This window comes from Protopterus annectens, chromosome 7.part0, assembly GCF_019279795.1.
Source record: "Protopterus annectens isolate FY-2018-M chromosome 7.part0, PAN1.0, whole genome shotgun sequence".
In the NCBI taxonomy this organism is placed as follows: Eukaryota; Metazoa; Chordata; order Ceratodontiformes; family Protopteridae; genus Protopterus; species Protopterus annectens.
The window spans coordinates 385,656,626-385,669,709 of NC_056739.1; positions in this window are offsets into that span (position 1 = coordinate 385,656,626).

The following is a 13,084-nucleotide window of genomic DNA, read 5'->3' on the forward strand; positions in this document are numbered from 1 at the left end:
TTACTTCCTGCACTTTTGCATTCCACCACCAGCTTTCCTTATGTACCTTATTTCCATAGTTGAAGAAGAGTGGCAGCGCCTAAAAAACAGCATGTGTTAGGACTACAGAAAAGATATGTGGCCGAGCCAGGTATGGAAATAAGGTATAAAGCTAGATATATTATATATATATTATAATTAGAACTGCATTGCAAGGAGAAGTGGTTTGAGTTGAGTGCTGCTTGTTTTTTTATACTTGATTTTGGCTGGCATTCCAGTAATGTATTTAAAAAGTAATTTATTTTTACATACCTCACAATCTTTTTGTTTCCATCTAGATATTAAATAAGCTGTCATGTAGCCAATGCAATGAAATTTTTTATTTTCTTCTCCACTTCATTTTGTCTTGATTGGACTCTCATAATGACAGTTTGGCACCCAGGGCAGCGTATTTAATTAAAGTCCCAGTTGCTGTGATTTTGAGCATAGCACCACCCTTTTCTAGTTGGCCACACCCCTTCCCATTGGTTCCACCTCTTCAGCTGTCTCCTGCAACCTCCCCTTTGATTTGAAGTCACCAGCCTCCACTGGCTACAGGCATTTATAGAAAAAAAAACACAATCCAAGTTAATACAGAAGTCACAGAAACACAGTGCAACACTTACTAACAAACTATTCAACGTGGTATCGTATGTAAATGGTGTACAAAAATAACATGATAAATGTAAAATAAGAAAAATGTATATAGCACATGCATTTGCAAAAATATAACAGAAAAAAAGCTGCAAGTTGTCATTTGTGGAAAACATTAACTTTGAGAATAAGAGAGAAAGCTGAAAATAAGGAAGAAATTACTAAAAGATCACAACAGAGAATGCCTATATAGTTTCACTATAATATGCTGTAATAACCACTTTTCTGGTAGTTCCCACTAAATATCTAAGACTGATAATTGTGGTCCAGGAACTATGAAAAATAAGGCCCAAGTCACTTAGAAATATGGTAAATGTCAAGCTTTGCTGCAACATTATTCAACTGTTTGCACTGAGGGACTATACTCTGTGAATTCCTTGCTATCACAGCTATGCCCCCACAGGGATGATAATTATATATATATATATATATATATATATATATATATATATATGCCAATTCCAAGATCACTGTACCTTGAAGTAATTTAAGTATTAGTAGATAGAATATATACTGCCATTTCTTGCATGAATTGTTTTTTTTTTTCCAAATTATTGCAATTATGCTCCCCAGACTTTGAAATGGAAACAAGGGATTTCCATTTGCCAGAGGCTGGCTACCAAGTGCAGGCTTTAGCCAGATCCAGCTTGCATCAGGGTAGGGGAGGTAAAGCTGACATTGTGGTGCAGACAGGTGAAGCTCTGACTATGAAAACATAACTTGGGATCAGTTAGTGAACCAGGCTCTAGAGGAGCCATGAGAGGAAGGTGGCAGTGAGTAGTTATTGATGGCTTCCCCAGTCTGGGTGAGTAGAAGTGGTCTGGTCTATGAAAATGGTGAAACTCATCACAGGACAGCATACAGGTTGGGCATGTGTGATTGTGTTCACGTTCAACACAGAAGCCATCATTCTGCATGATGCAGAAGTATGCCCATTCACACAGGAGCATAGTAAGCCCCTTCCGTTGGCACCCATATCAGTCAGCAAAGGATACTGACTGAATGTCATAAACTTTGGTTATTAGTTGTCACCTTGTATAAGAATTAATTGGGCAAGGTGCCTGTAGTGACTCAGATGGACAGCAACTACAGTATCCAAGGCATTCTCAAAAAAGGAAAGAGACAGCAATCAGACAAATACAAGTAATTCTGTGGCAGAACCCTGAAAATCTGAACTCCACTCTCTACAAAGATGCAAAAAATTAGAAGTTTGTCATAAAGACAACCAAAAGAGAATGAGTGCAGATTAAAAGAATTCCTTTAACTATATTATTGTATATTATTGCATCCTTTAGCAAAATCAGGATTAAAAAATACCTAGTGTTGCAATGTCTTCAGTGTGTGTGTGTGTGTGTGTGTGTGTGTGTGTGTGTGTGTGTCTGTGTGTGTGTGTGTGTGTGTGTGTGTGTGTGTGTGTGTGTGTGTGTGTGTGTGTGTGTGTGTGTGTGTGTGTGTCTGCATGGGCATGTTTAGCATACAGGATTTAAGGTTAGAAGCTTCATCAATGAGTCCTTAGTTTGATTCCCACAGTCTGTATTTATTTACAATGTGAATGAGAGAGCCATCTAGCCATAATATGCTCCTGAGCTAGCCCTTTCTTTAATCAGGTAAGAAATATTTGTGTGAGTTTATAACAGCAAGGCACTGACTATTACCTGAATTTGTAATATCGCTATTCATTAATGGATAGCTGGCATTCCAGTGTCAGAGATTTACACTGCAAACATGAATGAATTGTATTACTAGTAAACAAACCAGTACCCATTTCTGTAGAAACTATGTCTCCAAATCAAAGATAAAGTACCATACTAGTTAATCCATGAATGTCCCATAAGTCATCATCTAAAATTTCAAACCTTCTACTATTTGGGTAGGATTCCACAATAAAGGGACAGTGCTGCCCAGGAGCCATGCTGAGAGACCGTTTGGCCTTACATCCTGCAGATGTAACCATCTAGTATGAGCAAAATTTGACAGAACTGTTGAAGGCCTACCACACCTAATGTGAGCACTGGAGCTGTCAATGATACAAAGCATGACTATTAAATAACACAATTGTGTAAACATCCCATTTGTAATAAGCACATATTGACAGAGTGCCTGGAATAATGCATGAAAGGGCATGCATTATACAGATATTATCATGTTCCTAGGGGTGTTGTGGGGCACAGGCCTGAAGGATTAATGGTTTTTAAGACTATGCCTAAAGTGCTCCATAAAAAAAAGGAAGAAGAAGAAAACAAGCAGATGGAAAAGCGCAACTATTTCTTAAGGATTAAGTGTTTATCCAAAATGAGGACTGCTTCAAACTGGTACAATGTATACAGAAATAATCTTAAAACAAGATCTGAAAGACTGATTTTGTGCTGCATCATTAAAAACAAAGGCAGTAAATTAAAGCTGATGCAAAACGCAGTAATTTATTAAAGATTACAGTGATATCCATCATTCATGGGAAGAAGTCTTTGTTTTTGGAAAGATCTCACTGATCCTTAAAATTTGTTTTCCTTTAGTTCTGTGTCAGTTTCTGCACAATATACAACCCTTCGTACCTGCGCCTATTAAATGGAGAGGTGGATTTTTATATATGAATTTTAAGGAAAGTATGTTAAAAAATTATATATTTAGTACTATATTTCTCTTTACCAAAAGTTATATATAATTTTGAGGTACAAAAACACATAAGGTGGCATGAAAAATACATGTGAAACTGAGCAGCTCCACGGTGATGAGGGATAGAGCCGTTACTATGACGCAAGATCAATTAGCAGCTTAGGCATTGGAGAAGCCAGACAATGGGGTTAGAATTAATGCATTTGCTGACTTGCCACTCTGGAAGGGATACGTTTCTGTTTCAGTAGAAAATCATTAATAACTGCTTTTTACTTTCTGTAGAAAAGTTGCCACATTCTTCCATTCCTGCCATTTCTAAAGGAAATATAGAAATGGGCTGAAAAAGTGTGTATGACTGTCTGTTAAAATGAGTTGTGTTTAATATATTTTACTGCTTGTGTGTCTTTATGCATTTATACATGTTAGTGAATTTGTGTAATTACACTGTAATTTGCAGGAAGGAAACACCGTAAACCGTTTATTTCTAAAGATTCTAAAATCACATTTTATTTTTATGGTCTTGCAATCAGAACGCGACTTGCCTTCTTAACTACAATACATGGTACACGTTTTATATACTCCTAGCAAATCATGTTGTGTTTTCTAACAGCATCCATATCACTGTAATACAGATGGTCTGTGTAAGATAACAATAACCATAACATAGAGATCACATGATTATTAGGCCATACTTTGGGCACAAGATGAAAGTACAGTTTTGATATAATGAGTGAAAACATTGGCTGAGCATTTTTTTCATGCAGATAAACAGTAATACGTATGAATTCAGAAGTATGACCTACATAAGATTTACAACACATGCCAGTAAAGCAAAATTAATACTAACAAACAATATTGAATTTTTCAACAGAGGGTGCACCCACTTGGACTCCTAGTGATGAGGACCTCTGACCACCTCACCCCGGCTAAACAAATATACCAACTGGAACACCAAACTACTCTGAAGAGACAGGGAATACTTACCTTATCCAGCAAATTCAAGTATTCCCTTTATTCTAAAGTAGTACAGTTGTTGGGGTACAATGGCATCTCAAAATCATGCATTTTAACTTTAACTAAATTGTCAAGGAATTACTCTACAGTTTTTTGCCAACCTGTAACAGACATACTTCTTTCAGTTTATGAACTTGTGAAGCAACTACTGCTAGTCATTTTGTTTGCTTATGTAGAAATAATACATTGACTGTATAGTATCAAAGATGTTTGCTAGGTGAATATGCCATATTTTTTGTCAGTTCATCCTATATATGGTCAAAATGTTTTGTTTATTAGTTCCTATGACCCAGAAGACCTGAGGCTGACTAGCTGATGGAGGGCTAGAAGACCCAAGTAATGGAGACTGCAAATCTGTGGCTTAAACCAAATTATCTTCTATACTCATAAAAAGCAAGTTGCATTTAATATGGAAATGCATCATAGCAATTGAAGCCCTTTTAAATATCTTTTCTCACCTATATCCTTGGCCATTTTATACCCATGGCAAAACTTGGAAAAGAATGCCCCTTCCTTGAAATTGTTCAGGGATTAGTTCTGTTTGTGTGCAGCTGTCACTGTACCACTCATGCAGTTGTCCTGCTAAACCTAGTCTAGAAACTGCACTGCCCAAGGCAGCAAATGTTTATGCATTCCACACCTGCTGCCATCCTGTAAAATATAAAACATTACTGTGTCTTTTTGATGTATATAAGCATCTTACCTCTTCCAGAAGCATATTTGGGAATCTTGTGCATGAAATTCACACCTGAGTTCTTTAAGTATCAGATACCAATAAGAAATAATGCAATTGTGTAACTTTTCTGCATGCAATGCTTAGTGAAAATGCATGGTATAGAACTCAAATATCTGCAGCACAAAGGGTGTCCTCAATCCATGGGAAAAGTCAAACTGGATCATTGAATAACACGTTAATTTTAGATACATACAAGTACATTTCTCTCAGTCTAACCACTCTGTGACAATGTTCTGATATACTACACATATTTTGAGTGAAAATTATTAGGTCATGTGCAAGATAGTCAGACATAAATAAAAATGCTGGTTACTGCCACAGCACGCTTGCTTATAAACAGATAAATAAATAGGTAAATAACTCAGGCAAGCGTCGACAGAGTGAGAAATAACATCCAATGTGTAAAAAATCCAAGCAATCCGGTCTTCTGAAACAGATAAATCAGTTTATTGCACAGATGAACCACGATAAGCGCTTTCACTAACTAGTAGCTTCTTCAGATCACAAACAAAAGGCACAATAGCCATGTGCTTTAAATATCTGCATATTAATTAATCAACCAACTTTTAAAGCAGAAGCGCCATAAAGCAAAACTTAAAAACTAAATATATAGACATAATATCATTGACATCTAAAATAGACAATAGTGTATACATATTCTATTGAAAATTAAAAATTTAAAAATAACTTCATTCCATAAAGAATGTAAAAACATAGTATAAGCAGCATACTATCAAGTATAAAGGTATATGCAGCCTAATACATAAATGCATGTGATAGTCATATTAGATAAAACCTTAATACATGCAAGTAGTAATGCAAGGCAACTTATAAACTAAGCAAGGTAGATGCCATCAGAAGCATGATAACTAACAATAAAAAATAGTCATATACAGATCGAGGGAACTATTATCAAACAAAGTGATACTTGTGGACAATGCAATTTTTGTTCCTTAATAGATTCTAGTATAGTATTTGTACATCCAGATACACAGAGGGAAATATACACCCGAGTTAATGCCAACTGTATGACACCTGATGTCATATATCTTGCTGTATGTGAACTGTGTTCATGTTTCTATGTTGGTAAAACGAACAGGGTACTAAGAGATAGAATAAGGGAACACTGTTATAATATAAGGAAAGGTAATTTGCAGAATGCACTAGCCAAGCATGTGACACAAACAAGTCCTGAACACAAGTTTATGTTTAGGGTGCTGGAGAAAATGAATGCTAATGTAAGAGGAGGTGATATTATGAATCATACTGAAGACAGAGAAAGTAGGTGGATAATTTTGCTGAGAGCTGATAGAGGCCATGGTTTAAATGAAAGGGCATCTATCAGACCACATTTAAAGAAGCGTAGGCATACTAAGTTCTGATATTTTTTAGATTTTAGATTTTTATGTATTCTGATACTTGCACATATACATTTTTCTGGGTAACCTAGTTATTTCACATTGCAGTTTCGTTAAGGTTTTTAGCTCTATACTTCTAGATAATTTATTCTTCTATTTATTTATTTATTTATTAATTTATCTACTCTTGTACATATGCACTCATATTTTATATCTAGATATATATATTTATTTATTTAGACACTACACTTATATACATTTTTATATAGATGCAGATATACATTCATGTACTGACTTTACTATAACAAGTATCACTTTGTTTGATAATAGTTCCTCGATCTGTATATGACTATTTTTTATTGTTAGTTATCATGCTTCTGATGGCATCTACCTTGCTTAGTTTATAAGTTGCCTTGCATTACTACTTGCATGTATTAAGGTTTTATCTAATATGACTATCACATGCATTTATGTATTAGGCTGCATATACCTTTATACTTGATAGTATGCTGCTTATAATATGTTTTTACATTCTTTATGGAATGAAGTTATTTTAAATTTTAATTTTCAATAGAATATGTATACACTATTGTCTATTTTAGATGTCAATGATATTATGTCTATATATTTAGTTTTTAAGTTTTGCTTTATGGCGCTTCTGCTTTAAAAGTTGGTTGATTAATTAATATGCAGATATTTAAAGCACATGGCTATTGTGCCTTTTGTTTGCGATCTGAAGAAGCTACTAGTTAGTGAAAGTGCTTATTGTGGTTCATCTGTGCAATAAACTGATTTATCTGTTTCAGAAGACCGGATTGCTTGGATTTTTTACACATTGGATGTTATTTCTCACTCTGTAGACGCTTGCCTGAGTTATTTACCTATTTATAGTCAGACATACTCCTGAAAATCTTATTGTTCTGTAATGCAACACAAGTTTACTTTGATTTTCTGACTCTTAGCATACAGTACCAAGCATTCTCTGGAGAAATCCCACTACCACCCAATATGCCAATGTGATAATATAAACACAAGAATATAATGAATTGCCTAAGTAAACAATGATCACATAAAAAAAAATGTATACTCACACAGTTGCACACTGCTGTGCATGTCCACACTTTTTATATGCTTGTCGATTTTCTCTCACACACACACTAAGTAATGGACAAGAACTCATCCCACTTCCTATACACTCCATACAAATGCATTAACACTGTAGGAGCCCCCTCCACCCCCCATACCCCTGAAACCAGGTCTATATATTCTCTGATACTGGAACACAGCATGGGAAGGGCATATTCACAATCTCACGAAAAAAGTAAAGGTACATTCATGCAACCCATTGTAAACAAACTTTTCTATGACCACATAATCAATTGACTGGGAGTCATTCTCAGTCAACTGAATGGAACCTCTAAATATGTATAAAATGAAGCACTGTGCTACAAATTATTTAACTCTCCAATGTGGGCACTCTGTCCTCACACCTCCAATATCTAAATAAATATTATCTCTGTGGTCAGACACTCTCAGAGAAAATGCACTATATACATGCCTTCTTCTCGCTGATGTGACCTCAGAGATGGTACAAATCAGGGGTTTGGTAGTAAAGCACCCACATGGACGGTATAGCTCTCCTGTAAATATGTGCTAAAATTAGCATACTTTTACATTTCTTTCTCATGCACTCAGTAAGGGGTGTAGGATACTCTGGTCTATTTGTTCTTACCAGATAGTTGAGGATTTGGATATCAATGAGACATTCCTGAATGAGATTTCACATATATACAACAAAAGATGAGATGCTGCTGCCATATATCTATCCTAGTTTTAGCTACAAAACATTGTTATCGACAAGACTTACATACAAGTGAATTCCTTTAATATTTCATTAAGTGATATGCATGTAGCCAGGAAATATGACAGCATAATGCTGTATGCTTGGATGATCGGATCTTCACTGATACACTAAACCAGCATAAGCTTGGTTGAAGTAAGGTAAGATAGTAAGGGAATGGATATTAGAGGATATTTTCATTCATAGTAAACATGTTCTAGACTCACTGGACACTACTGAGCCCCATCCGGACCATTCGTTTATTTTGTTTGTGCAGTAACTATGTATAGGGAAATAAAGTGCTGAATCGGAGACAGACTCCAATCCATATAACTGCAAAGTGACAGTGCTATTAGCTGAAGTTGAAAGTACAGAACAGTTACTCTAACATAAAAGCTGTAAGAATGAGAAACTCCAAAAGGAAATGCAAGATGGCAAACTGTAAAACGGCAATACCAGCAAATTGCTACAAACTGCAAGAATGACCCCTAAACATGAAAACTATGGGGAATAGTAAACATAATAGTAGTTAAATGGCAGTGCTAGAAAAAACTTAGCAGTTGGATGCAAAACAGTACAAAAAATCATTAGAAGTGATGGTTTAATGGTGGCGTGTCAGTATGTCAAAATGTGGATAATACAGTTTAATGAAAATGCTAGTGCAATGCTGGCTTTTTGGCACAACAATAATTTAATATAGTGACAACACATTTATGTTGAAATAGTGAACTGAACCAAAATATTGAATAAAATGGAAAAATATAAATACACAAGAATCAGAAACAAAGTGTTTACACAAAGCTAGAATGTCAACACACTGCCATCAATTTCATGCCAATAATTTCATGACTGTAACTGGCATAAACTCTCTGCAGTATTCTAATAGCCCAAGATGATGTGGAAAACCCAAGCCCCTAGAAGAATAGACTGGCTTTATTAGGTTGTAGGGCATAAAAACTGCAGTTGGGGATCTTCTTCCCACCCCTGTCTTACCCAAAATTCAACTTTATTCTGGTTTTCTAGATGGTTTATAATCCTACACAAACTAGTTAACTTCAGTTTGCAATATCATAAAGTTACTAGTAAGCAGGTTCAAAAAGATATTGCTTCAAGTTATGGTAGACAGAAGGAACAATCATTTTAATGCTGATAAACTGTGCAACAAAGGTCAAGTGTAGTGTGCCCATTACTCTTCTTACAGCCTTAACAAGACTTTCTAGAGATGCCGTTACCACAGCCATGGACCTCCTTGTTGTCTGAGATGATCAAGAATTCTGTGCATTTCCAGGTATAATTTGCCTCTGCAAAATTAATCCTAGTACCTAATGGGAGAAAGTTGAGTCTAACATGCACCATATCTTTTTTCCCCTATACCATGTTGCACACCAAGCTTATTCAACTGAATTTAGTCAACTTGCTTCATAGCAGTGAGGAGCTCCATCCTTCAAATCTGCTAGGGCAGGAACCATCTGGAGAGGACATCATCCTGGCAAACATCAGGGTGGTTGTGTTTTTACCAGCATTATGGCAATAATACCTTTTAGAATTTAGCCTAATGACAACCTCTAAGTGGAGGAACAAACCATCCATATCACCAAAATGATCCACAATAGCTTACTCATATGAATCAGCTCTCACATCCACACACTAACAGTGAGTGTTTAACATTTTCAGTGCTTCACCCATCCCCCAAGGATACATACGGAAGGCATATGGACATGTTACGCCCCCCCTCCCATGGGAGTGATCATCCTCCCCTTCCTGCACAGTCAAGTACCCATCTCCTAACTGAACTTGGGTTGCCTAAACCAAGGGCTCTCTCTATCCCACTGGTACAGGCTTATGATGTCATCATTTTGAGTTTCAAGGCCTTGCCAAAGAGAGATTCTTTCTTCAGTTGTTAAAAAGCAGTGCTGACACAGACTGCTATTGCACAGTTACCTGCAACCATTTGTACACAGGTGAGGAAAGGATGCTGTACAACCTCTTGATTATTCTACTGCTGTAGGGGTGCTTGCTGTAGCTTATTCACTAGAGTAAATGAAAGTGGGAAGAAGGTTCACCCCATCTTGTTACTCATGTACTTGTAAATGCATGACCCAAAGACTTTTTAATAACCAGCCAAAGAGTACATGTTTGTTGGAAAAGCACAATCCAGCTAAGAAACTGAAACCCAAATTCATTTCCTACAACATAATACAAAACTGATGCCTACACTAATCACTGCAACATTAAATGCTTTTCTGATAACAAGCAAAAGCACTGTTTTAGGTGAAGGGATATTCTTGGATTCCTGTAACAAAGAACACAATCAGTGATTCATGAAATACCTACCCTTCAGAAATCCAATTGTGTACTGTGGGATAAGATTGGATAAAACTATCGCCAATCTGTAAGCCTAAATTTTAGCCAGGATCTTTGCATCAGTATTCAAAGAAATGAGCTGGACATTCAGAGGATGACATTCCTCCTATCCAAAATTTTGCTTATGTGTTATTACAGCTTCTTTTACTGTGGCACCCTCTTCCAAGGCCCATATACCACCATGGCAAGGAAATAATGAACTTTAATGAAATCAACTTATGTAGGCTGACTGAGAATCCATAACTGCTTGGTGACCTAACCTCCTTCAGATTCCTAAAATCCACATATATTTCACCTTTGGAAATAGAAAAAATCAGGTTAATCCTATATGTAGCAGCCAGGATCTAGACTTTAATGTTTAAAAATTGTCCTTAGACCTCAAGAGAGCGAGGTCACAAATGTCTTGCTCAATGAAGGGAGTGTCCCATATGTTTTACCCCTGTACCAACTTGTATAGAAAGTTTTTCAATATGACCTACCTGACAGCCAAAAAAGAGCTCTGCTCCCTATAATGAATTATATACACTCACTAAAGATCCTTCTTATCTGGGGAAGGTCACCTGATTTCTATTAGCTCCCTAGACTCTGGATATAGCTCTCTCCACCTGCCTCACTATTGGTCTGTAGGTCAGCATCTTCCCTGTTACACCGTGGAACCCTAGTAACCTTTCACTCTCACAGCAGCTAAGGCTGTGCACCTTTGTCCACCTTAGATGAATTAATTTCAAACAAGCCCCTCAGTGTGCCATTGAGACCCCGGGTATTTGACTTTACAAATCCTTTCTCCACAGAACCAGTTTTCCTAAGCTCATTCCCATATATACCTACCTTGTCTGGCACTTCAGTATCCCACATCTCAACAGAATAGTACTCCATCTGATGGGTATAAGTAATTTTACCTCACTATAAAATACTTATACAATATTTTCTCATCCTTTATTAGCATAGGCTTCAAATGTCAGTCCCACATGCCCATACAATTACCCTAACATTATCACAGCCATGGTTGCATAACACTCCAAAGCCAAAGACGTGGCAGCAAAGAGAGGTCTTACCTCTTATCCATATATGTATATTCTGTGTTCCCCTAGGTGAAAGGCATGCCAAATTTCTAACTGTAATACTATTAACCTTTTATAATGTTTCATAGAACCCAGAGATCTAGCTACAGTAATTCTCTAGCTGCACTGAAGTAAAGTCTTCTTTCGGCTTTTCCCGGTTAGGGGTCGCCACAGTGGAATTCCGGTCCGCTAATGATTGGCAGTAGAGTTTTACGTGCTGGCTTGCCGGGCCTAACGCACAACCTTCAATGAAGGAACGCCCGTTCACGCATGTCGCCACACAGAAGACGCTCTCACTGAGAATTGAACGGGCAACGTCTAACTGTGAGGCGACAACGCTACCGCAGCATCTAGCTGCACTGAAATCCCTGCTAATTATTACAGTTTTTGTGGATATCCACCCTATCTGAAATCAGGCCATATTAGAACCATACGATTATATCAACCGATGACAGCAAATGCTATCTACATTGCTTTCCATCCACCCAGTTACTTCCCACCAGATACTTCTTCATGCAGCTATATGAAAGCCCCTTGTCAAGACACCATCACTCATTTTAGTTTTCTACAACAATGTTCCAGAGAAAGCCTGATATTTGTTAGAGGACCCTAGAGCACAAACGTTCCATATTACTATATTCCCCTATTGACTTTTGACCCTTTGCTCTTTCTATACTCACACTGAGAAATGGCAAGGCATATCAAGCAACAATGCTTCTAGCTTGGCTCTCCTACACGAGTGCATATTCAACACTTCCAAAGGTGTATGGCAAAATACATTTGGAAATGTGCAAACAGTAAATGACAATGAAAAAAAACAGATTAGACAAATAACATTTTGTATACTATCGCATGAGCTAGTGATATTATACACACACTTTATATGAGCCACCTTGCAATACTGCTTCGTAACTACACCAGCACAGTATTCCCACTAGTTGTCGCTAACATAGGAAACATTAAAGCCAGACAGTCATATCAGTGCCTGGTGATACCAACCAGTTCTCTTACCGTGTACAGGCACAACATATATGGAAAGTTTACAGTAGCCAAACTGTCCGTCTTTTGGAGGAAACCAGACCATTCATCGAAAATTCATATAGAATGCAAATTCACCCAGATACTGATCAAAGATCAGGACTGAACCTTGGAAACTGGAGATTGAAGACCCCAGAACTGTGTCTTTCTCTCTCTCTGAACAGCTTTTACATTTATAGCCACTCTTTGTAGTATAACATACAGGTCACCTATCCTGTTCAAGCTGCCACAAATATATCACCTTTTCTAATTGTACATTGAACCCCCAGCCATGCTTAGTTGCAGTTGACAATGTTGTGTTGCTTCAACAAATGGGTAACATCACACAGTATTTATGTTACCTGATACTACTAGAAGACTCTATTAAATACTAGTCACCATAAGTCTT